At 42.1% G+C, this 13788-nt stretch overlaps 1 protein-coding gene across 1 annotated transcript in view; it reads left to right on the plus strand.

Moving 5' to 3' along the window:
- Nucleotides 1-13788, plus strand: part of PAQR8 (progestin and adipoQ receptor family member 8) — a 116912-nt gene that overhangs the window by 59178 nt on the left and 43946 nt on the right. The window contains exons 6-8 of the mRNA XM_057554928.1: nucleotides 3561-3768; nucleotides 5237-5562; nucleotides 8467-8639. The gene's annotated coding sequence lies outside the window, so the exon portion shown is untranslated. The remainder of the gene's footprint in view (nucleotides 1-3560; nucleotides 3769-5236; nucleotides 5563-8466; nucleotides 8640-13788) is intronic.

The following is a 13788-nucleotide window of genomic DNA, read 5'->3' on the forward strand; positions in this document are numbered from 1 at the left end:
AGCCCAAAACACTCTGAAACCTTGTAAAAAGTTCGGAACCAGGGATGGGCATGTGACCAAAGCAGGGCCTCTCAGAGTCATATACTGGGATTGACGTCCCGATTCTGGACAAAGTCCTGTAGGCTTGCTAAACTGGGGAAACAGTCTTTACCACCACATTCGGAGGGCTTCTGTACCAAACTCATAGAGAGAAGGAGAATGAGGGAAGAACAAGGCCAAACTCAGAGAGAGAAGGAGAGACTTAGCAGCAAGGAGTCCCCATACTGTCACCAAAGCTCTGCTTTCCTGCAGCTCATACCATTCGATTCTCTGGAATACCCACATGTTCTCCTCAGCTTTGCCAGCAATAAATAAACTCTTGCTTCCCTGGGTCTGAGTTGAATTTCTATCACTTTCACAGAAAGAACCTCAAATTCTACACTCTCTTTTCAGCCTTCTAGCACCTGCAGTACCCTTGCGGAATTTACTGCCCACTAGTAGGCCTCTCTCCCCCTCAATCTCTTGCTTCTGTGTATCTGGTTACACCATCTCCTTCCTGAAAAGCCCCCAGGGCACCTCATGGAAGGCAGCTTTAAGCCAGAACTCCTCAGACTCACATTTACAATCTAGCCCCAGCCTACCTTTTCACCATCTTCTATTACAGAGTTTCTTAAACTCTTCACTTTATCATTACCCACAACAAGAAATACTATAACATAATATATAATACAATAAATCATATATAAAATATAGAATATATAAAAAGGAGAAAAGATTGTGTATTATATATAGTAAGGGTAAACATTGCTTTGTAAATCATTTGTTTTAGTTACATGTGTGTTTATATATATAGTCAAAATGTTAAAAATGCACATAATATACATATATTTATATATCATATAATGTTTAACTATATATTATATCTAATATATATGCACTATAAAATTATACACTATATATTATAAAATATATATTATATGTATAAAGTAATATATATAATTTATAATTAAAATGTATATATGTAATATACGTGTATTTTTTACATTATGACCCTACATATATGTACATACACACATATAACTAGAAGATAAGTTTTACAAAACAGTACGTACCCTTATTATGTGTAATATGCTATCTTTTTTTTGTTCCATTCATTCTTTTTATTTTATTTTATTTCATTTTATATCTTTACTGGCATTGATTTACAACATTCATTCTTTTTAAAAATGCTGGTTGTAGTCAAAAAGTTTCTCTCTTCACAAGAGTGAAAAATGAGATTGCTTTGCCGCTCTGAGCTGCAGTCGCTGTAGATACAGGGGGTTCGAGATGTTCTGTGCCGTGAGGAGGGCAGATGGGGGAGTAGGGGCAGAGCAGAATGCCCTGGCTTGGTCTCCACAGCTTACGGTACCTCTGAGGCATAGGAACACAAAGTTGGCCTGAGGGCTGTAGTTTGCCAACCCCTGACTAGAGTAAGGTAGTTGCTAGTTACTGTTTGGGTGGCTTGAAGATGTCAGGACTGATGTCATTGTGATGATCTTTGTCTTTCCCTCATGGTCTCAAGATGGCTGCTTCAGCTCCAATCATAACATATGCATTCATGTCAGAAGAGAAAACTAAAAGGGACCATGACCGTCTCCTTTACTAACAGAAATTTTTCCAGAGCCAAGTCTAGCAGATTTTCTTTAAGTTGCATAGGCCAGAACAAGGTACATGGTTTCATTCTCAGGCAGATTCTCTCAAAATGGCAGTCATTATCCCAAAGGCAGCATTGAGTTTACATGGTCCTTGCTAAGCAGATGATGTAGAGAAAAAGTGTGTCTCTTTACTAGTGATTCCTGCTAGTCCCAGAGAAAACACCAAATGGTCCAGTTTGTGTTCCATATTCATCCCTGCTGCCAAGGGTTAGGAAACTCTGATTGGCCAGCCCGGATCCATCCCTGACCCACAGGCCAGGGAAAGTGGAGCGATGTGATTGTCAGCACTGCCATGCGAGGGAGGTTGAGCTTCTAAAGGAAAAGATGCCAAGTAGAAACCGATCACCACTACAGAAGGGAGTTGATACACTGCTGCTAAATTGAATTGAGGTATCATTAAGAAGTTCTACTCAAGGTTTTAATGGATTTTTAAATGCTTTTATCCTGGCAGTATACAGAAATATATTTGATATACAGTATATATAGTAAGCAGTATATATTTGATAGTATTTGCCTTCAAGAAATGTACAGAGGCCTCCTTGGTGGCGCAGTGGTTAAGAATCCGCCTGCCAATGCGGGGGACACGGGTTCGAGCCCTGGTCCGGGAAGATCCCACATGCTGCAGAGCAACTAAACCTGTGCGCCACAACTACTGAGCCTGCACTCTAGAGCCCGCGTGCCACAGCTACTGAAGCCCGTGCGCCTAAAGCCCGCGCTCCGCGACGAGAGAAGCCACCTCAATGAGAAGCTCGGGCCCCGCAACGAAGAGTAGCCCCCGCTCGCAGCAACTAGAGAAAGCCCGCATGCTGCAGCGAAGACCCAACAAATAAATATGTTCTAAATATCACGTAGACTAGGGATGAACCAAATCCAAATTCCTCTTGAGACGGGTCTAACTGGCAAAGCTTGGGTCAGGTTCCTTTTCCTGGACCATATACCTGTGACCAGGATGGTTTCATCATATTGGGAAAAAAATAGCCGCTGGGAGCCTGTTGCTCTTACAATGTGGATGATAGCACAGCAACAATATTGGAAATACTTAACAATTGGTGTGAGATGGGCTTCAGTCATTGAGAATGGACACCAGCCATAAAGAATCAGTGCAGCTGGACCAGTCTAGCCTAGGATGGGGAAAGAAGAGGACAAGTTCCCAGCAAATGGAAAATAATCATGAACTGGGCTGTTAATCCAAGAGTGGTCTGTCCAGAGTCTATGAAAAAATATTCAAGCCCATGTTAAAAACAAAGTAATAGTGTTCCTGGAATTTTTTTTTTTTTTTTTTTTTTAGCAAGTAGAGGGATTATTTAAGTGCCATTTTGGTTTCTATTAGCACAACAGTGTGCCAAGTGTTGCAAACAATGAAAGAAAAATATAGCACAGGACACTCCCTACCCTCTGCCTTCAGGAGCTTTCGTTCGAGACAGGAAAAATTTACAGAACCAGGCATTAATTGTACAGGGCGCACAGTGAGTGCCCTGGGAATCAGAGAGAGGAGAGCTCCCTGTGGACCAGAGAGTCAGGGACACCGTCGGGGAGTGGCTGAGGACGCTTTCTATGTCTCCTTTCACCATAAAGATTTTCCAGATTCTATGGATTAATGAAGGGACCCCATCTGGACCTTTTGTTTTGTTTTTTTTGGCTGCATTGTGTCTTCATTGCTGCGCACGGGCTTTCTCTAGTTGCGGCAAGTGGGGGCTACTCTTTGTTGCGGTGCGCGGGCTTCTCATTGCGGTGGCTTCTCTTGTTGCAGAGCACAGGCTCCAGGGGCGCGGGCTTCAGTAGTTATGGCACGCAGGCTCAGTAGTTGTGGCGCACAGGCTTAGTTGCTCCGCGGCATGTCGGGTCTTCCCGGACCAGGGCTTGAAACTGTGTCCCCTGAATTGACAGGCAGATTCTTAACCACTGCGCCACCAGGGAAGTCCCCCCATCTGGACTTTGAAGGTTGTATTCAAAAGGTCCGACGGAGCTTTTTGTAAGTCAAGGATGGGACTGCGCTGGAACCTTTCTCAAGATGAAACACCAGCCTTCAGAATGAAGTACTGATGCATGCTACAACATGGATGAACCTTGAAAACATCATGCTGCATGAAAGAAGGTAGGCACAAAAGCCACATATGGTATGTTTCCACTTACATGAAATAACCATGATAGGCAAATCCATAGAAACAGAAAGATAATTTGTGGTTGCCAGGGGCTGGAGGGAACGGGGAGTAACTCCTAACAGGTACAGGATTTCTTTTGAGGATGATGAAAATGTTCTGGAATTAGTCGTGACTATTGTACAACCTTGCAAACATACAAAAAAAATTTAACTGTATACTTCAAATTGGTGGATTTTATGGTATGTGAATTATATCTCAATAAAACAAAAACAATACAAGGACAAATCTTAAAAAACACCAGCCTTCTGATTAGAAAAAGCTTCTTTCTCTTCTTTGCTTCATTTGCTATACTTGTCCTACCTACACCTGTGTGTGAATGTCTGTTTATTCACTGACAGCTCCCTAATCTGTTACACCAGCCTAGGACTCCCCTGCAGCTGACACCTTCCTGGAGATCCCATAGGCACCTCAAACCCAACCTGATGAAAATAAAATTGCAGTGTTGGACCCTAACCTCTTTTTCTTCCTGTATTTCCTCCCTCAGTTGATAGCTCCCCTGACCATTCTGTCACTTAAGCCATCCATGTGTGAGTCATTCCTTATTCAATCATTTGTGTATCCATTCAGCAAATCTTTTTTAAAAACCTGTCACATATCAGACACAGGGCTCTGTGCTGGACACATAGCTGGGAATGAGACACACATGGTTCTGGCCCTTGTGGAGGACCCTGGGGAGACTAATCAATCATTCCAACACAGTGAGATGAGAACAACGGCCCGGGGGTACAGGGAGCCAACTCCTACCCCCAATTACTCACCAAATGCTATTGATTTTGCCTTCTAAGGACCTCTTGAATCTGGTGTTTGCTCCTCATTCAAAGCACCCTTGCCTTCCTTCCAGGCCTCATCAGCTGTCTACATGACCACAGCTGCTTTCTAACTGGTATCCTTGTCCCAGTTTCTCATGCCTCCAGCCTTGCTAGTCTCAAATCCTCCTCCCACCCTGCTGCCAGAAAGATCATTCAAAAACAAAACGCCTCCTCATGCAATTTCCTTATTTATAATATTTTATCTCCTATAGTGACCCAACACACCTGAAGGCTATAACATGCTCCCATCAGAGCAAAGGCTAGAGTGACTTATGATGTGAAGAGGGTTGACCCTCTTCCTCAACTCCGGTGGAGAATCATTGTGTAGTTCACATTCCTTCCCAGGACATGCCATGTCCTTCATAAGGTGACCCCTGCTTACCTCTCCAATCTCACTACCATGGCTCCTCCCATGTGGTTGGAGGATGGATTTTCTTTCTCCAGTTTCTCCCAATCTCCATAGTCTATTCTTCACCAAGCTGAGAATGCTCCCCGAGGCAGAGACATTGATAGACTTATTATAAAAATTCATCAATTCTTTGTTGCCAGGTAGCTGAACTAAGGCCACATTAAAGTTCTGAAAATCTTTCAGATATTTGACCCTGAGGCCAGTTCATGGTCTCTATCCTGCACCCACTTGATTGAAGCCCCCATCCAGTCCAGCAGCAGAAGTGGACGGAACTGAGTGATTGACTACCTCCATAAGACTCAGCTCAAGAAGAGGAGGGACACTGGGCAGTGCAGGGAGAGGAAGAAACAAAAGAGTTTAAATGGACCAAGGAAAGGAGGCAGGAGAGGAGACAGAGACAGCCGGAAGAGGGGAGATGGCTCCCTGCCCTCGCTTCCTCTGGGAGTGGACCATGTGGCCGCTGGGCATGTTGACACTGAGTCTTGATGCAAGTTAAAGGAACTGTTTGGGTAAGAAGAGCTGCCCCCAAACATCTCTTCTCTTGAGGATTTTATACAAGTTGGAACATGCCCAAAGCAAAGAACTGCTTTTACTTTCTTTTATAATCCATGTGTGTTGATAGCTAGGAACACTAAAACTACTTGGTTGGGGATGGTACCATCGCATCCTTCCATTGAGGGGTGTGAGCAGGGGTTGCACCCATATGTGCCTACACTCTAGCCATCGCCATTCCCCGTAAACCGGGCTGTTGTGTGCCTCTGTGCTCTCGCACCTGCTGTTCCCTCAGCTTGGAATGCTTCCCTCCCATCTGATCTGCTTATTCGACCTCATCCTTCATGGCTCACCTTGGAGCTTTTGCTGACCCTCTTAACGCTAAAAAGCTATGTGACTAGCACCTATTCTGCTTTTGCCATAACATCCGGTGTGCCTCTCTTACAGCCCTTGTAACACTGTATTGTAATTGTTTGTGTGTCCTCACCACTAGATGGAGGTTGAGGGGTTGTATCATGTTCATCTCTTTATCTTTAGGTCTTAGCAAAGTGCTCTTAGCAACCTAGGTCATTTTCAATAAATAGTTTCTGAAGAGATGAAAGAATTAAGAACAGAATACTGCATATTGAATAATTGCCACATATCCCTTTGTCGCCAGACTAAATCTTATTTAGTATCCTCACAGCATCCTAATAAGGAGCTTCCCTTCTCACCTAAACAATTTGCTGATCCCCTTGTTAGAAGTGTAGAAGGCTCAGGGCTAATTGGATTTATCTAAACAGAAGATAGGGAGAAAAAGAGAGAGAGAGGGAAGAGAATGATGGGGGGGCGGGGAGAGACTTAAAGCAGCCAAGCCTCATCTTGCTGCAAAGTTTACTGGACTCAATCTCAATAAAATTGGATCAGCTGGCACAGTTGTCCTCCAGCCCTGATTTAATAGAGGGACAAGTGTTGAATGCACCATTAAAAGGGTATGTGGAAGGAAGGGATCCAAAGGAGCAGGTCAAAGGAGACAATCATGCCCATTAGTGGCTGTGAAGAGAAGGGACACATTGCCTATTGCACGCATGTCCCCTCCAAGAACCTCAGGTTCCTGGAATCTGAGCTCGCTGAGGCTGACCTCCCTGCCTCCTGCTCCTGTGGTACCACTGATGATGAAGTGACTGACACAGTTCATTGCTGCCTTGAGCAGGTTACCTCTTTTAACAACTATTTGAGAATAAAGATTCTCGTTTGTTGTTATGAGCTCAGAAGCACAGTGCCCACAATTGGGGTGCCCAAAATGGTGCCCAAAGCACCCTACAATTGCTATAATTAACTTTATTATATTTCTGTCCTGTAATAATCTACACTTAATTATAGTCCATGAGAATTATACTTAGGTACAGAACAATGAACAACAGCCATTCATTTGTGTATTTATTTTATTAAGGCTATTTTTGAAAAATATTGAAAATTATAAAAAAGAAAATTAAGTTTTCTGGGAATATCGCTTTTTTTTTTTTGTAGCCCATATATGTCTTTTTAAAAATTGGATCACTTCTTAGTAGAACCATAATATAAATGGATTTCAAAAACATTAAAAAAAAAAATGGATCACACTTCACTCTAACGTGCTTTGTTTTACTAAACCACAGAACTGCAGGAGCGTGTTTCTCTGTGCCATATAACCCCTACAATTTTTGAAGACTGTACAGCATTCCATCTCATGCACGGACCCTAGTTAATTTGGTCAGGCCTCCCTCAGTGGTTATATCTTATCCTAGGGACTACTTGCCTTGTAAGCTTCCTGCTAGAAACTTTGGTTGGCGTTGCCAGGATTCTAAGGCTCTGATACAGACCCCCAGGCTGTCACGTCATTCTTGGAGTCTCTCAGGAACATTTGGGGAGAAAGACCTAGTGAAGTTGGGTCCCACACATGAGTGGCTTTCAGGTTCCTCCCTGTTGTCCTCAGAGCTGAAGGATCCCAGGTTGGTGGGAAGGGTAATCAGAGAAATAGAGAAATTCAACTTAATTGGGAGGTCGACGAAGAAGGAGATTTTTGCTTTAGCTGGAACTCTTCTGGATGCCCCTTCTGTAGGCTGCATGCCTACAACTCAGTTTACTTCAGTTCAATTCGTCACTTAAAAAAAAAAAAAATTGAGTGGTCTTTTCTGCTGCACATCCTACTAGGGACCCAGAATTAACCCTGTTCATTATTTGTCCTTCTCTCTCCCCTTCTCCCAGATGGGAAAGCATTTCACCTCAATTGCTTTTCCTTGTCGTCGTTTCCACGCCTAGGACACATCCCTTTCTAGTCCATTTCTAGATCGTTCTAGCATCCTCTAAGAGTTCTGGAGTAAATGATCGTGGACTCCTAGTCTAACTGAATTCCAGCTATGCTAAGCATTCATGTTATTTGGTTCATTCATTCAACAATATTTTTCCAGCGTGTACTATGTGTTAGGTCACATGGATTTGGCAATTAATAGCATGTACATACACCTTGCTCTCTAGAAGCTTACAGTCCAATGGAGGAGCTAAAGAAGTAAATGGGGAATTACAAAATGATGTAACGATGTAAGAGAAGTCAGCTTGGGATGCTATGTCTCAAAAAAAAAAAAAAGTTGCTATGTCTCATTACCCAGGTCCCTGAGCTCATTCAGAGAGGCATAAATATGAACTGGAGAAGATTCCAACACTTATCTGTCCCATCCCAGTCTCATCTGGACAGGCCAGTTCTGCCCCCTAGCTCCCCCCTAAGCAGTGAAAAGAGACTCAGTAAACACCAGCTGAATTAAACTGGTCAATTGATGAAATGCTTTTTTTTTCTTTTTTAAATCATTAAAACTCTGAAACCAAACCAGAATCAAGCGTGAATAGTGCAATTGTTACTCTTCTTGTCCAAAATTGCCGTTTTCATTTTTCCATCCTACTTAAAGGAACTGAGAGCCAAGATAAGTCCTCCAGACAGAAATCAGCTAAAAAGCTATGGACTGAACACTGCCACTGCAGGGGATTCTGAGCTCCAGCTGTTCAACAGAGGATGGTGCATGGCTTTGCTCATCGGCCTAATTTAGATGACAGATGATTGACCAAAATGAGCCATCAGAGGGTATGTACCACCCCTAGCAACACACCAAAGAGGGAGTGGCAAAGTCCAAAGGTTCAACCTCAGTTTTCCATCCTGGGTAAATTCACATGGCTTTCTTTCTTTAGTAAATCTGAGAAATTTCCCTCCAAAATCTTCGTTTAGAACTCAGTCTGGATTGAATTGGAGTTGGGCAGACTGAAAAACATTTACTTCTCAAAACTTTTGACATCAGTCTTTGAAGTTCAATTTTTCTGATTTTCCCCATCCCCTACACCCACGCACTCCTACCCCAGGATATAATGATTAAGAATCAGGAGCAAAGTGAATGGAAGAAACACAGTTTTCAGGACCTTTGAAGAGGGGAGCCATTGGGGCTTTTTACTCTGAGGCTTTTTAGTTGCAAATTTCTACTGAAGAGTAAGAAAAGGCCTCATATTTTAATATCCACATGTTTATTTGCCTTTAAATTACCATTTACAATCACATACTGTAATTGTAAATGGTAATTTACAATTGATCCAATTGATCCAATTACATACTGTATGTCTTAAATTTAAGTCTCATTTAGGAACAAATGTTAAAATTAACCCTTGTACACATCAAATGTTGCTGGCATTTAGCAATTCATGTTATTTTATTAATAATATGAAGGTTTCCTGTTTGGTCACTTTATCATTCATTTTTTTCAGTTTGCCATTGGTAAGTCTTCAACCAGGAACTAGTTACCTAGAGGGGAGATCAGATGCAATGCCACACAACCGCAAACGTGCTCAGGTTTACTGAGGTCCCAGGAGCAATGTCTGCATCTTGTCTCTCTTGTCTACCTGTGTTAATTGGTTTGCTCCCAGAATTGTTAATTAATAGTTATTATTAAGAAATAAAAGGGAAAAAATAGGGGCTTCCCTGGTGGCACAGTGGTTAAGGATTCGCCTACCAATGCAGGCGACATGGGTTCGAGCCCTGGTCCAGGAAGATCCCACATGCTGCGGAGCAACTGAGCCTGTGTGCCACAACTACTGAGCCTGCACTCTAGAGCCCGCGTGCCACAACTACTGAGCCCACGTGCCACAACTACTGAATCCCGGGCACCTAGAGCCCATGCTCCGCTACAAGAGAAGCCACCGCAGTGAGAAGCCCATGCACTGCCACGAAGAGTAGCCCTCGCTCACCACAACTAGAGAAAGCCTGCGTGCAGCAAAGGAGACCCAATGCAGCCAAAAATAAATAAATAAATTTATTTAAAAAAAAGAAAAAGAAATAAAAGGGAAAAAATTAAAAGGAATGAACCACACCAGATGAAATCAAGCTAGCCTTTAATGAAACTTATCATTCCACCATTAAATGAGATAACATAGACACACAATATAAGAAAATCGTTATTTTCATTTTCAATCTGATTCAACCATGGCTCATCAGCATCCTGTGTGTGAAATTGGTGAAATTAGTGTCATGGTCACTTTCCCAGTTGGCCAGATGGCAGGGAATATAAATAGAAAAGCTAAGTATGGGCAGCTATCTGATGATGGAATGTTAAGTAATAGATAGATTTGACTTAAGGGTTTGCCAGCTAAAGAGTGTTTGTCACCATCAAGTTCTACAAAAATCAAGTCAGGACTTCCCTGGAGGTCCAGTGGTTAAAACTCTGTGCTTCCACTGCAGGGAACATGGGTTCAGTCCCTGGTGGGGGAACTAAGATCCCACATGCCATCCATCACGGCCAAAAAAAAAAAAAAAAATCAAGTCAGTAGCCACTGCAGTCACTGACCCATGCAGTACAAGTTGAAAGGAATTCAGGGCACTCTGTGCTCTGGGAAAACTGGCAGAACGGGTCCTCAGATAGTTGAATGTTTTCAGGAGAAAATTTTATGAACTCAAATTCTTGTATCTTCTCATACTATACTTAGAAAAGCACTAAAACCATTAACTAAGATACCTGTTCCTTGTGACTAGCAGCCCTTTCTCCGAGATGTGTGCTTGATTGCACATACCCTTTGCCAAAATCACATCAACACCGACCTCTTCAGAACAGTTCCTTGGAGCTATCTGAGAGGCTGTCTCCTGTGCTATAGTCCTCAGTAAGTCCCCAAATAAAACTGAAACTCACTTTTATCTGTTTTTATTTCAGTTGACAGGCTAAAAATATAGATCTTTAAGTTTCCCCAGTTCCTCCCATGCCATTCCCTACATCTTTCCTTCCAGTAGAATTGGATCGGGGATCCTATAAGCAACCACTTACATGAAACTATTGCCTTTTTACCCACCTTTATCAAGCCCTTATTATGTGATAGGCACAATGCTGAGTGTCTAATATGTGCCTTTCATTTAATTCTAGCAATAACTGCATGAAGTGGCTATGATTATTTCCATTTTACAAATAAGGAGCCTGAACCACAGAAAGATTAAGTAATTTACCAAAGGCTCTAAGTGGTGGGGCTGGGCCTCAGACTCAGAATGGTCTCACTTCCAAGACCACACTTCTAACCTCATCGCAAAGTGCCTCTCTTTTTCTCTGCCAACATCACAAAGAAGTCAATGGCCCTCAGTCTTTTGTTAGATGTGAAAAGAAAACAATAATAACTAGGGCTTTTAAACAGCTCTGTTTCTTGTGTAAGTTTTCACAAGTAGGTCTTGTAGTTGGTCTTCTTTTAGGATAGACCAGTATAAATGAGTATACCAGACATTCCAGGCAGATGGTTTAACTACATCACACTTCCATGTCTCCATGTTACAGTAAGGCTAACATTTCTTACCCCTTTCCTACTTTACATAAAATTATGAAGTTTAGGGATATGATGTCATCACTTGCACTTTGGACTTCTTGGAGAAGCAATTCTATATAAACACACAGTAGAAATGACAGAAAAACACTGTCAGTGTGGTATGTACACAGTATAAAATGGACCAAATTAATTCCTTAGAGCTTGGGACAAAAATAGCCCCTTAGTCTTGCATATCTAGTTTTTAATCATGTTGCATATGCCTGTTCTGTGGCTTTCAAGAGCAATCTGAAAGGGCACTGTGTCTGATAGAATGTGGATTGCAGTAAGAGTTTAGCATTCTTCTTTTAGAGGAAACACTGCAATCCAAGATCTTGCCTCTTTCCAGCTTTTGAAAAACCACAAGTCAAAATTTTGTTGCCATATGAGAGTGTTGCATAGAGGGACATTAGCTATGAATTTCTATGTACTAGAGGCTATTCTGTCTTTTGTGGATAAAAAAAATTAATCAACAATTAATCTAAAAAAGATATGGAAAATTTTATTTGAGCCAACCTGAGGATTATAACCCAGGGGACAGTCTCTCAGAGAGCTCTGAGGACTATTCTGAAGAGGTAAAGGGGGAGGCCAGTATAGATGTGATTTTGGAGAAGGGGGTACGTGCAATCAAGCACGAATCTTGGTAGATCTGACTGCTGTTCGCAAGGAACACGTATCTTAGTTAATGGTTTTAGTGCTCCTCTAAGTATGGGAAGATGCAAAAAACTGGATTCATAAAATTTTCTCCTGAAAATATCTAACTACCTGAGGGCCAGTTCTGTCAGTTTTCCCTCAGCACAAAATGCGTCATCCTGATCTTCGCTCTGAATTCCTTTCAGGGTGTTCTGCATAGGTCAGCGACTGCAGTGGCCAATGACTTGTTCCTTGTACAAATGGATGGTGGGCAACATTCTTCGTCTTACACTCCCTTCCCTTTTAGTCTTAATTTTGACCAAGGTTTAGGAGGCATTTCGTGACCACTTTGTCCCACAGCGCTAGGGATGCTCATTCCCAGGTCAGGCAAGGATTTGGTTGATAAGCCACTCAATGTGCTATTACTGGACTAGGCTCTGTTAACAGTAGCCAAAAGCCTCTGAATCACCTGTCTTATATTCCGTTATGGTCCAGGAAATGGTCCCCTCTTGTTGCTTCTTCCCACATCTAGAGTTACGCTATTATAATCATTGATTTTGTAGAACTATATCTTTGATCAGTAGTTTCAAGTCGACTAATCATCATTAATTTTATTGGAGGCTCAGTCACACATTTGGTCATGCAAGAAACAATAATCCTGTACAATAGGCAGAATACAAGTAATATAGCTAGTAACGTTAACAAGGTCATAAGTATTTAAGTGAAGAGCTTCCATTAGGTGTGGCTCAGTGTCTCCCCAGGTCATCTGACCAGTCTGCCAGTCTGCTCTGCATCAATAGCTGTCTTTAAGGGAAATGACATATTGTTATTGTATGTAAAGTTCACTAAAGACGTCTGCAGGTATAAGGTGAGTGGTGGGTCATTGTGACCCCTTAAGGATTGACAAAGGAATGTTATCTTCTAAGGAGTTACGTGGCTGGCATCCAAAGAACAACTGACATTTATGGTTGAGCAGGTATTTCTGCTATTGGGGAGTCTAGCTAATGCAGAATGCAGATGCACAATGAATGGTAGAGGGGAGGGAGGAGGCCAAAGGACAGAGAAGAAGGTTTATGCTTAAAGTTTTCTTGGCTTAAAATATGAATTTTATGTCATCCCTTTTATGAAAGATCCAAGAGCCTCTTATAATGACTCAAAAATAATAATAAGGTCACTCTTTTTTCCAGAGTTACCAAAGTGGGCCATCATCTCAGAGTAGGAAATGAAAGGGGCCAGTATGAGATCCAAGTAGATTTAAAAGGCATGAAGGATGTGAAAGTACTTAACACTACTGAACTGTATATTTTTTAAAATGGTTAAGGTGGTTAATTTTATATTATGCATATTTTACCACAATTAAAATGTTTTAAATTTTGTTATGTGTATTTAGCAAAGCAAATTTTATTTTTATTGTTACTTTTTGGTTTGATCTCAATTTTTTATTTTTATTTTTTTTAAAGGATAGTTACCTTTTTTTAAAATTAATTAATTAATTTATTTTTGGCTGTGTTGGGTCTTCGTTCCTGCGTGCAGGCTTTCTCTAGTTGTGGCGAGCGGGGGCTACTCTTCCTTGCGGTGCGCGAGCTTCTCAATGCAGTGGCTTCTCTTGTTGTGGAGCACGGGCTCTAGGCGGGTGGGCTTCAGTAGTTGTGGCACGTGGCCTCAGTAGTTGTGGCACACTGGCTTAGTTGCTCCGTGGCATGTGGGATCTTCCCCGACCAGGGCTCCAAACCCGTGTCCCCTGCATTGGCAAGCGGATTCTTAACCGCTGAGCCACCGGG

The sequence above is a fragment of the Balaenoptera acutorostrata genome, chromosome 10, assembly GCF_949987535.1.
Source record: "Balaenoptera acutorostrata chromosome 10, mBalAcu1.1, whole genome shotgun sequence".
Classification (NCBI taxonomy): Eukaryota; Metazoa; Chordata; class Mammalia; order Artiodactyla; family Balaenopteridae; genus Balaenoptera; species Balaenoptera acutorostrata.